Here is a 12,297-nt window from a genome sequence, read left to right as displayed (position 1 = left end):
TTGCACCACATTAACTAGGTGCTACATGGACCTTGCTAAATTCACTTGCGTATACATTTTTGACCGTTACTCGCCAGTATTTACCTATTGGATTAGTACACTCCTAACCGGACTATTTCTCAAAGAGCTGTGATGATTGAACGGGTTCGATCCACGGCCTACAGTGCCCTACAGTTCACATGGTAACACTGCCTACCTGACCCACTTAACTTGGTAGTGAGCTTATGTATCCAATCACCACTGCTAGCAGCAGTGGATAATCCTATCAGCACGACGAGAGCAGCAGACTTACCGTCGAATCCTCCTGAAAATACTTATAACTACGGTCGCCAGCTCTGAAGGAGCAAAAGAATAAATCAATTTTTTGGCTCGTTTCAAAGTGAAACGGCTTGAGTTGAATTTTAAACTTAATTCTGAATATTACTATTTCTGATCATTCTAGGTGATTCTACAAAGCAAATACTCTCTCAATTTCTGTGAGTTGGCTTGGTAATTACCACCAAGACAATTTATGCAACTTAGGTTAACAAAATTCTATCCTTCAACTTATTTAATGATTTTGGATATTACTCTTTGGACAATTGCTATAGAATTAGTTAAGTGACTTTACTTGAAAGGTTACTCAGAAAAATTTAAGTAACTATAAATAGGCGACTCATTCTGATGTGACCATTGCTCTTTTCAATATTCTTATACGCTAAAGTATTCTACACCCAAAAGAATTGTAAATGAAAGATGCGATGGTGGCCTCAGTCTGATTTCACTGCACTATGTTTCAGGTTACTACACTTTACAATGAACAACATGCGTCGTAATTTTACTCATTACTATATTCTGTCCTCTGCACTTGCACAAAAGAAAACTGGTATTCTCCTTTTACATGTATACAAAGTTCGACTTAACAATTGCAAGCAGTCTTGCCTTGGGTAGACGTGTCGGTGCTGGTGGTGAGATGCAGGTGGCTAACGCAGCTCTTCACGCCTCATGCCCTTAATGGCGGCTGGAACTACGAGCTGTAGCACTCGTATAAGCTACTGCACGTCCGCCATGAAATCTGGGCGCAGGAACTCTTACAATCAGCCCCAGTGGCATAGAGACGGCTTCGACAAACATTCGTCGCGTTCTACTCCACAAACGGCGACGATATTCGCCTCTTCGCTGTTGCACAATCACTTTTGCGTGAGCACAGTTAACGCACGTCCGCTCACGTCAACACTCCCCAGGCCATTCCATTGTTCAGTCCCTGTGTCTCCAGCTACCTCTAGCTACGCTCGTATCACCAAGAGTGGGGGCGTTCCCCTACCACCTTTTCACTGAAATCATTTAGTATTTAAGAATATTTATATTTATTACCCTGGAGTTCATAACAGTCATAATAATTTACTACTAGCGCTTTATAACATTAAATCATACAGTAATAGCTTATAATTACCAAGAAAAAGAATACATTTGACTCCGAGAGTTTAGTGCATTGTCTGAGAGTCAGCGCTAATTCCCAGTTTCGCCAATAGATGGCATCAGGGTGCACTCCCTGGCAGTCTCACACCAGCGCGCCTGTTTCCGACGCGCGGGCTCCAAATTACTGTCAGCCCACCATCATTTCAGTTCCGTTACACATGCCCCACTTCTTATTGAAGTATCTAACAGTGATAATTCAATAAGAAGTCTCTCCTATAATGAATCTGAAATGTTCGTTAAGCTTTTTGTCAAGGGTTTTCCCTTTCTTACTGATACACCTCGGTACTTATATTACTTATTTAAAATTAAACACCAATTCTTTCTATCTTTCCTGCTAAACATTACATAAATGATTTACATATATTCTTTACAATTTTCTTACATCTAAACACAGTACACTTTAAACATCTTTTTTACAAAAATTTTAAATACACTTCTTTTATCTCAGGCAAGTAAAACACACGTTATGCGCCTATTACTTTATAGCCCGTCCTTTTCACTTTACCTCCTCACTTTTCTACCTCTTCCACAACACTTATTTACACATCTATTAAGGCTTTCTTAGAAGCTCAGTCTTTCCCAGTCTGTTTAGTCTCTACTTAAACTAGAAGTTTCATTAGAATACTGCAACATATTTTAGTGAACATTTACCTTTCACATAGAACAAAAGAAACAAAACTATTTACATATTGGTTTATTTTAATATTTATTTATATATTTATTTTCAATCTGGTAGAATTCGTGGTTCATACCTTTTGAGATCCACTATGTTTCTTACTCCCAGGCGTTTGCCTGTTAATGGGTACTCTAAATAATAAGCATTCACATTGGGTATGGACACTATTTTAAATGGTCCATTATATATATATTTAAATTTGCTGATCTCGTTATTAATTTCACTTGACTTTTCATGTGTTTTTACAAGAACGAGATCACCTATTTTGAATTTAGGATTCCTTACTTTTTCGTCATGACGACGAATTCTCGCATCTGCTTGTTTTCTCATCTTGTCTTTTACTAAGTTCTTTTTACTATCATAATCTAATTCAACTCTATCTGGAAATTCCAGTAGGTCTTCTACTAGACTTTTACTTCTCGTCTTTTTCAGGATTTCTTCTGGAGTAAATCCAGTGCTCTCGTTTGTTAATGAATTCATGATTTCTTCGAATTCACTCACATACATGCCCCACTTCTTGTGGTTACTATGGCAGTACGTCCTAAATAACCGACCTATCTCACGCATATATCTTTCTGCCGGATTGCTTGATGGGTGATAAGCTGAGATATGTACCACTTCTATCTGTTTCTCAGTTATCCCATCCTTCCACATTTTTGAGCAAAACTGAACACCATTATCTGATAGTATTCCCTTTGGCTTCCCTACTTTCACAAAATAATCACACACCATTTTATCATACACAGCTCTGGCAGTAGCTTTTCTCAAGGGATATTGCTTTATATACTTTGAGAAAAGTTCAACTGCTACAAATATGTCCACAAAACCTCCCATGGTTTTCGGTAATGGTCCAAAGATATCTACTGCTACTATTTCTAATACTTCATTAGGTTTTATTGATTGCATGGGCCCTTGATTAGTTGCATTTGTTACTTTCGCCTTTTGGCATAGATCACAAGATCTTATCCTCTGTGCTACCCTTCGTGCCATGTTGTTAAAGGTAATGCATTCATCTAACTTATCGGTACACTTCCGTGCACCACAATGGCCATATGCCAAGTGAACATAATCTATCAGCACTTCAGTGTGTTGTTCCGGCCAACATACTCTCCACTTCCCTGGATTATTTAATTTTTGAAGATACAGTACACCTTTATGTATTTTATATGAAGCCCTTATGTTGGTTGCGTCCGGATTGTCAAACTTGACCTTTATCGACTTGAGTGCATCATCATCACTTTGATATCTTCGCATATTCCGACATATTTCCCTAATTTTTCCTCTCCCTTCCGCTTTTTTGAAGTAATTCACCTCACAAACATCTTCCCTATTCTTTACACTTTCTAGTGTCTCACATCCTTCCGGTAATCTCGACAAAGCATCTGGTACTGCATGTTCTTTCCCTTTAACATACTTGATCTCTATATCAAATTGTTGTAAAAACAGCGCCCATCTGGTCAACCTGTTATGTAACAATCTGCAGTCCTTCAAAAATATTAAAGCTTTGTGGTCTGTATGGACCACAGTCTTATGCCCCCATAAGAAAAGTTGAAATTTCCTAAAACCCCATACTATAGCTAAAGCCTCCTTCTCTGAAACCGTATAGTTTCTTTCGTACTTAGACATGGTTCTACTCGCAAATGCTATTTGTCTATGAGTTTTTTCCCCATCTATCATTACCTCCTGAAATATGGATACTCCCAATCCATAATCTGAACTATCTGTTGCCATGTGGAATGGTTCACACAGGTCAGGGTGCCATAACTTTATGTTTTTAGCCAAATTGTCTTTTAGCCGGTTGAATGCTGCTTCACATTCCTCAGTCCACATATACACACTGTTCTTCTTAAGTAGGTTGTTCAGATGTGGGCTATTGAACACCTGATCATCCACATACTTACGATAAAAGGAACAAAGTCCTATAAACGACTTGAGTTGTTTTTTATTCTTGGGAGCCGGACAATTTCTTATTGCTTTGACTTTATCGGGATCCTTTCCAATTCCCTCTGGTGTTACTATGTGACCTAAAAACTTTATTTCTTTCTTCACAAACTCGCATTTTTTCAGGTTCAGGGTCATTCCTCCTTTAATTAAAGCTTTGAACACCCTGTCGCATAACTCCATGTGCTCTTCCCATGTCCTTGTAGCAATTAACAGATCATCTACATAAACCGTGATTAGCGAACTAAGTTCACTCCCTAAAATTTTGTCTAAAGCCCGAATGAACACTGAAACGGAAGTATTTAGGCCAAATGGTACCACTGTGAAATGGTAGCATTTGCCATTGAATAAAAATGCCGTGTACTTCCTAGACTCCTCACTTAATGGGATTTGCCAGTATCCTGCAGTTAGGTCTAAACTAGTCATGTACTTTACACCATTAAACTTCTGCAATAAATTATCTATGTTCTCTGGACGATTCAACTCCCTCTTCACTACTTTATTCAGAGTACGTGCATCTATCACTATTCGTACACTTCCATCCTTCTTACCTACTATCACCAGTGGGTTATTATATGGGCTAGAACTCCGTTCAATGACCCCACATGAAACCATTTTATCTATTTCTTTTTGAACTGCTTCTTTCTTAGACAAGGGTACATTATATGGTGGTTTAAAGAAAGGTTCATGCTCCTCTACCTCCATGCAGTACTCATAATTTATCACTCGTCCCGGTTTTTCTGAAAATACCTCCTGATTTTCTTTCAGAATTTGCCATAGATCCTCCCTTTGGGCATCAGATAGTCCTTCCGTTTTATCCACTACATTTCGAAGGAGTGTCTCCTTATTTCCATCTTCAACTATCTGCCTCACCAGACACCAATCGAATTTTTGACCTATTCCTGAATCATGATCATCTCTAAATTCTACCCATCTCAGCTGGTTCTCTTCCAGTACTCTAGATGATTCAAATGGTATTTCTAATACCGCACTATCAACTTTACAAACAATTATCCCTTTGTCACAATCTATAATTACTTTCTGTTTTATTAACCAGTCAATGCCTAAAATGATCTCGGCACTGAGCGCTGGAACTACTAAAAATGCATTCGAAAATAGCTTGTTTTTTTATCTTAAATTCCATCATCACTTGATGTTTAACAGGTTTACTACATTTCCCTGTCGCCCCTATCACTTTAACACCTGTTACTGGCATCATGACTCCTTGTTGCTCTTTGATCATCTCAAAAAATGCGTGCGAAATAGCACTTATTTGAGCACCCATATCCAACAATACATATAAATCGTACCCACATACATTAATGGGCAGGATTGTTTGCATCCTATTGTCCTCTTTCATACTTTCTTTATCTTCCCATAATAAATCCTTTTCCACCGCCAAGTCTTGCCATATTATTTTTCCGGTTTTTATACTGACCATTCCATCTGGAGGTTTCTTTCTCCTTTTCATCCTAAATTCTTTCACCACTTTTTCCAATAGTCCTTCGTCTAGGCTCTTTAATGCTATCTCGTTCTCATTCGAATCTGTCATGCCTGAACTCTCGGTTGCGGGATCGGAAACTTCCTCTACTTCTTTTTCTCTCTGGATGCTTTCTGATGATTCTGACGATAATTCCTCCTCCTCAGAAATATGACATTCTTCGGATTCAAATAATTCTCGCAAATTATAATCCATTTCTCTACTTTCCCTTTGTTGGATAGTGCATTCGCCACTCTTACTTTCATTATTTTCCCCTACTAATGGAATTCCAGTCTCACTCAACTCATTTGCTTCAGTATTACAGGGATCACAACACTCTTTCTCTTGGTTACATACACTTTCTCTAATTTCTTTAAAAGAATCTTTATCACAGTCATGTACTCTTGCTGTCACTAGGTACACATCATAATCGGTATGGCTCTCTGACACCGTCATATTCGGGTCCAAATTAATCACTTGAGTGGAAGATCTTTCTAATTGTGCTGGCTGGCTTCTGAGCTGATGTACATATTCTGCATACGAGGTAATTCCTGAATCGGCATGCGTCTCTGCACTATGCCCCTTTTTCTTATCCACCCTTTCCTCTTTAATTACTTCTCGATGCGATTCGTCGACTATTCGTACGAACCTTTTACCATAAGTCACATCACTCCTACCTTGCCCCTGCCTCTCTGCACAGTTGCCATCCCTACCGACAAACAACGCCTTCTCTGACTCTTCCTTCATCAATTCGTCACTCTGACCTCGAATTGAACTTATTTCTTTCACGTGAGCCTTCACATCCGACCGATATTCTTTTCCTACTTCATTTCCCTTAATAATTCCTCCCTGCTCTCTCTCCTCTGTTTGTATCCCTGCATTATACTTCGCAAAGTTTCGTTTATGTAACTGCTCTTCAGGCGAAAGACGCACTATCCTACTATAGTACTGACTACTCCGATCTTCCCTATATTTGGGCCATTTCTTTCTTTCCGCGCGCGTTAGGCCCTTGACCTGCGCGGTATTTAGTTTTCCTGATTTTGATAATGCATCCCGTTTCCCTGATAGTGTCCTCTCCCTCGCTGAGAGTTACCTCCTCGACCTCTTCCTCTCATCATGTTAATTTGCGGTTCATTCCTACCACCTTTTACTATTCCATTCTGATTTCTGAAACCTCGAAACTCTCTAGTTTCACGCCACCTATCTTCATTCTCGATTTTTTCTAAAAATTCATCGAATGTTCGATGAGTGCCTCCTACATAACGCTTTGAATCGTCAGGTAGCTTTTTCCACAACTCCCACACTATCTCCGATTCTGATCTACGATCTTTAAGATGCTCCAAACGCTTGAACCATCCTTCACAGTATTCTTTCATGAGCCCACGCCCATGTTCTGGCATTCTGGCGACAACGAATTCTCTCCACAACCTATGCCTCTGTTGTGTGCCCCAGAATTCCTCAAGGAACTTTTCTTTGAAGTCTGTAAACTTCAAATTGTCGATATCCAAATTCAATCCCCAACGTTTAGCATGACCTGCTAAAGCGTCTATTACTAAATTAATTTTTTCTTTATCCGACATGTCTGTTGGTAAGACACGTTCACAATTTTTTATAAAATCCACTGGATGCCATCCACCTTGTTTCTTTTGAGGATCGTATTTTTCCTCCCTACTCAGTATTTCCGATTTTTGCATTACCAATGGGATACCACTACAGTTAAGAAACGTCTGATTCTGAACTTGCTGACTTAACAATTTTATCTCATTACGCAGTGTATTTTCCTGCTCCTGCACAAATGCATCAAAACTCAACATGGTATTGCGCAGTGTTTCAATATCAGCTGCCGTTTCTTTAACAATCTCTTTCTTTACAACTGGTACTATCACCTGTAATTTACTTTCAATTATCGGTTCTAATTTTTCACTAACCAAAGGTTCCACTGATTTCTCTATTTTCTGAATTTCGGTATCAAATCTTTTCTCTATTTCTGTGACTTTTCTCTGAACATTTGTTATTTCAGCCCTAATGCTATTTACTGATTTGTTTACCTCTGTGATACGTTGGCTTTGCGTATTCAAAATATCTAAATTGGCTTTTATTTTACCAGATAGGTTTTCATCCAGTTGGAATATATGACTAGCCATTTCTGCTTTCAAACTAGCATTCCCTTCTCGAATTTGCGCCATCATACTATTTAACAAACTTGTTAATTCCATATCCTCTCCCTTGTGACTTGCATCCACAGATACATTGGGTTCACTTTTCACTGCCTTTGGTTTCACTTCCCGTTCCTCCTGTTTTGTGGGTGTGGATTCATCTATAGGATTTTCCAACCCTACAACAGTATCTATGGTCCCTAATTCTGGGTCTGACCTTGTAATGTTTTCGTCTTGCTTGTTACTATTCGACTCCATCTTGAGCTGCTGTATTTCGTGCCTAATAGAAATGTTTATTAAACCAAGTATTACTTGCTTAACTCCTACTAGTGGACTTTCTTTTGCTGCTTTGCAGGTTGTCGTCTTGAACTTACCAATTGTGGTATATTTGTCTACAACCGAATTTTAAATTTAAAATTTTCTTGAAACTACCAGTTTATATAAAACACTTTTATTGCCGCCATTATTCTACAAACTTGGTAAGTCCTGTCACGGTCGCCACATGCGACCGAACCGCCGAATCTTTCCATCAGTAAATGGGGTATGTTCTCAACTGGCTCGGTTGTTTTAACCCCCTCCACTGACGGAATGACCCGCTTCCTACTTCCATATGTATAAAGCCAATACGGACTTGTAGCTGTCACGCCTTTGCGCTTACTGCTACGTATTTTAACCGTAAATAGCTCAGTCCTAATGGTAAGAGGTAGTAGTGAATTCACGTTATTAATCTTCGAATACAGCGCAGCTGCCACAAGCTCAGCTCACTTTTACTCCACTCCTACCCTCGCCATTGCACCACATTAACTAGGTGCTACATGGACCTTGCTAAATTCACTTGCGTATACATTTTTGACCGTTACTCGCCAGTATTTACCTATTGGATTAGTACACTCCTAACCGGACTATTTCTCAAAGAGCTGTGATGATTGAACGGGTTCGATCCACGGCCTACAGTGCCCTACAGTTCACACGGTAACACTGCCTACCTGACCCACTTAACTTGGTAGTGAGCTTATGTATCCAATCACCACTGCTAGCAGCAGTGGATAATCCTATCAGCACGACGAGAGCAGCAGACTTACCGTCGAATCCTCCTGAAAATACTTATAACTACGGTCGCCAGCTCTGAAGGAGCAAAAGAATAAATCAATTTTTTGGCTCGTTTCAAAGTGAAACGGCTTGAGTTGAATTTTAAACTTAATTCTGAATATTACTATTTCTGATCATTCTAGGTGATTCTACAAAGCAAATACTCTCTCAATTTCTGTGAGTTGGCTTGGTAATTACCACCAAGACAATTTATGCAACTTAGGTTAACAAAATTCTATCCTTCAACTTATTTAATGATTTTGGATATTACTCTTTGGACAATTGCTATAGAATTAGTTAAGTGACTTTACTTGAAAGGTTACTCAGAAAAATTTAAGTAACTATAAATAGGCGACTCATTCTGGTGTGACCATTGCTCTTTTCAATATTCTTATACGCTAAAGTATTCTACACCCAAAAGAATTGTAAATGAAAGATGCGATGGTGGCCTCAGTCTGATTTCACTGCACTATGTTTCAGGTTACTACACTTTACAATGAACAACATGCGTCGTAATTTTACTCATTACTATATTCTGTCCTCTGCACTTGCACAAAAGAAAACTGGTATTCTCCTTTTACATGTATACAAAGTTCGACTTAACAATTGCAAGCAGTCTTGCCTTGGGTAGACGTGTCGGTGCTGGTGGTGAGATGCAGGTGGCTAACGCAGCTCTTCACGCCTCATGCCCTTAATGGCGGCTGGAACTACGAGCTGTAGCACTCGTATAAGCTACTGCACGTCCGCCATGAAATCTGGGCGCAGGAACTCTTACAATCAGCCCCAGTGGCATAGAGACGGCTTCGACAAACATTCGTCGCGTTCTACTCCACAAACGGCGACGATATTCGCCTCTTCGCTGTTGCACAATCACTTTTGCGTGAGCACAGTTACGCACGTCCGCTCACGTCAACACTCCCCAGGCCATTCCATTGTTCAGTCCCTGTGTCTCCAGCTACCTCTAGCTACGCTCGTATCACCAAGAGTGGGGGCGTTCCCCTACCACCTTTTCACTGAAATCATTTAGTATTTAAGAATATTTATATTTATTACCCTGGAGTTCATACCAGTCATAATAATTTACTACTAGCGCTTTATAACATTAAATCATACAGTAATAGCTTATAATTACCAAGAAAAAGAATACATTTGACTCCGAGAGTTTAGTGCATTGTCTGAGAGTCAGCGCTAATTCCCAGTTTCGCCAATAGATGGCATCAGGGTGCACTCCCTGGCAGTCTCACACCAGCACGCCCGTTTCCGACGCGCGGGCTCCAAATTACTGTCAGACCACCATCATTTCAGTTCCGTTACACAGTGTTACCATCGTTATAATAATCTATCACACATACAAGCTCAGGTGCACTGACAACATGTGGAGCTAAGTCTGTTGGCGCGAAAACACATTTACTAAAGATACTGCCTGTGCACGTAGCAAAGCTAGTGCACACCAAGGATACAGCTTATAAGCTTTATATCGTGAAGTCTTTCCATCTGTCGGCAACACACAGCTTTCTAAATAGTGCTATGATTGTAAGGAGCAGTAGGATAGAGTCGGAAGATTTATTTATAACATAATAGAGGATAATACATGTGTTATCTGTTAATAAGCATCGGCCGTTGTGACCTAGCGGTTCTATGCCCTTCAGTCTGGAACTGCGCGACCGCTACGGTCGCAGATTCGAATCCTGTCTCGGGCATGGATGTGTGTGATGTCCTTAGGTTAGCTAGATTTAAGTAGTTCTAAGTTCTAGGGGACTAACGACCTCAGATGTCAAGTCCCATAGTGCTCAGAGCTATTTGAATCATTTTTGTTAATAAGCTCTTACATTGAATTAAGTGCTCGTAAATGAGATGAAGACAGAGCTCTGATATATAATACTTCGTCAAAGGTATTGCGCCCATAAACCATTTTACTATCTGTCATTTGTACATAAACGACATCTGATGGGAGTTTACCACCCTGACATTTTGTATAGACAAGCGTGTAAAGGAGGTTTATATATATATATATATATATATATATATATATATATATATATATATATATATATATAAATTTGGATACTTCAAAATTATGTTAGAAACTGTGTAGTGTCATATCCGCTACCACTTGAATGTATCTATTGTCTTATTTTATGTATTTTAAGACCGCCAATTTTATGTGATGTATCTGACCAGTTTTGTCTTAAATCGCAAGTAACCGATTTTATCAGTAATCCTGGCGTATTTTACTGTAAAGAAAAGTTTATGGGCTATAACGAGGGAAGAAAAACATACCCCAATGTACTTTATTGTAGTATATTTTATAAATGTAATGTAGCCTCGACATTTCATTGTATCCGAAGAAGGTGATTTATTGTATCAATCTACTTCAACAGTGATTGATAGAACTGTACAGTTATTCTGGACACTTACCGAAAACATTTTAAGCAATTTCGATGGAATAGTATACATATTTACTTAGTCGTGTTTACCGTAATAGAGCCTGGTTGAAGGATGCATTCTGTATTTGTGCTTAGGCATTGTGATGTTTTGTCCCGATTTGTGGTGCTGACCGTAAATTAGATTGCTGGCGAGCGTTTTACGCCATACATATTCGTAAAATATATACGCATACAAAGTATTATATATCATAGCTCAGTCTTCATCTCATTTACGAGCACATAAGTCAATGTGAGAGCTTGTTAACAGATAACACATGTATTATCCTCTATTATGTTATAAATAAATATTCCCATCCTATCCTAATGCCCCTTGCAATCATAGCACTACCTAGAAAGCTGTACGATGTCGACAGATGAAAAGACTTAACGATATGAAGCTTATAAGCTGTATCCTTGGTGCGTACTATGTTTGCAATGTGCGCAGGCAGTATCTTCAGTAAATGTGTTTTCTCGTCAACAGTGCATATTTAACAACATTCCGATGTAAAAAGTGTCATACTCATCGGAACTTGTGGGACTCTCGCAGTCAAAAGGCTGCACTTTTGTCAGATAGTCATATATTCTGATAGAATGTAAGTTATGTATATTTCTCACAAATTCTTAATGAAATGTTAGTTTAATTATGTATATACATCATGTGCTTCACTTTTGTATTTCTTTGTGTTTAGGTAACTTTTGCAGTGGTACTTGAAGGCCGAAATTGCAGTCGCAGTAATAAATATTTCATACAGTCAACGGCGACTATGATGTCTTTAAAGAAATATTATATGACTGTGAATCCCAACCATGAGAAGTTAATCAAAATAGTAAGTCTTGGTTAGAGGAAGTTTGGATGAAGTTTCAGTACAGGAGCTACTTGGCACACTCAGGAAATTGGGAAAGGCTCCTGTTTCTCCTTCATCCTGTGGCAGTGAAACGGTGAGTTATGTGCTCTTGCCTATTAAAGACTCAGTCACTGAGATGCACATTTCTAATGTCTTTTGGCATCGCTGGTCCAGAAATTAAGGTAGAAGGTAAGAATAGGGCATAAGTAAATCAGATGGATGGATG

The sequence above is a fragment of the Schistocerca americana genome, chromosome 2 (genome assembly GCF_021461395.2).
Source record: "Schistocerca americana isolate TAMUIC-IGC-003095 chromosome 2, iqSchAmer2.1, whole genome shotgun sequence".
In the NCBI taxonomy this organism is placed as follows: Eukaryota; Metazoa; Arthropoda; class Insecta; order Orthoptera; family Acrididae; genus Schistocerca; species Schistocerca americana.
The sequence above is the reverse complement of the archived record's forward strand: the minus strand, read 5'-3'. Positions refer to the sequence as shown.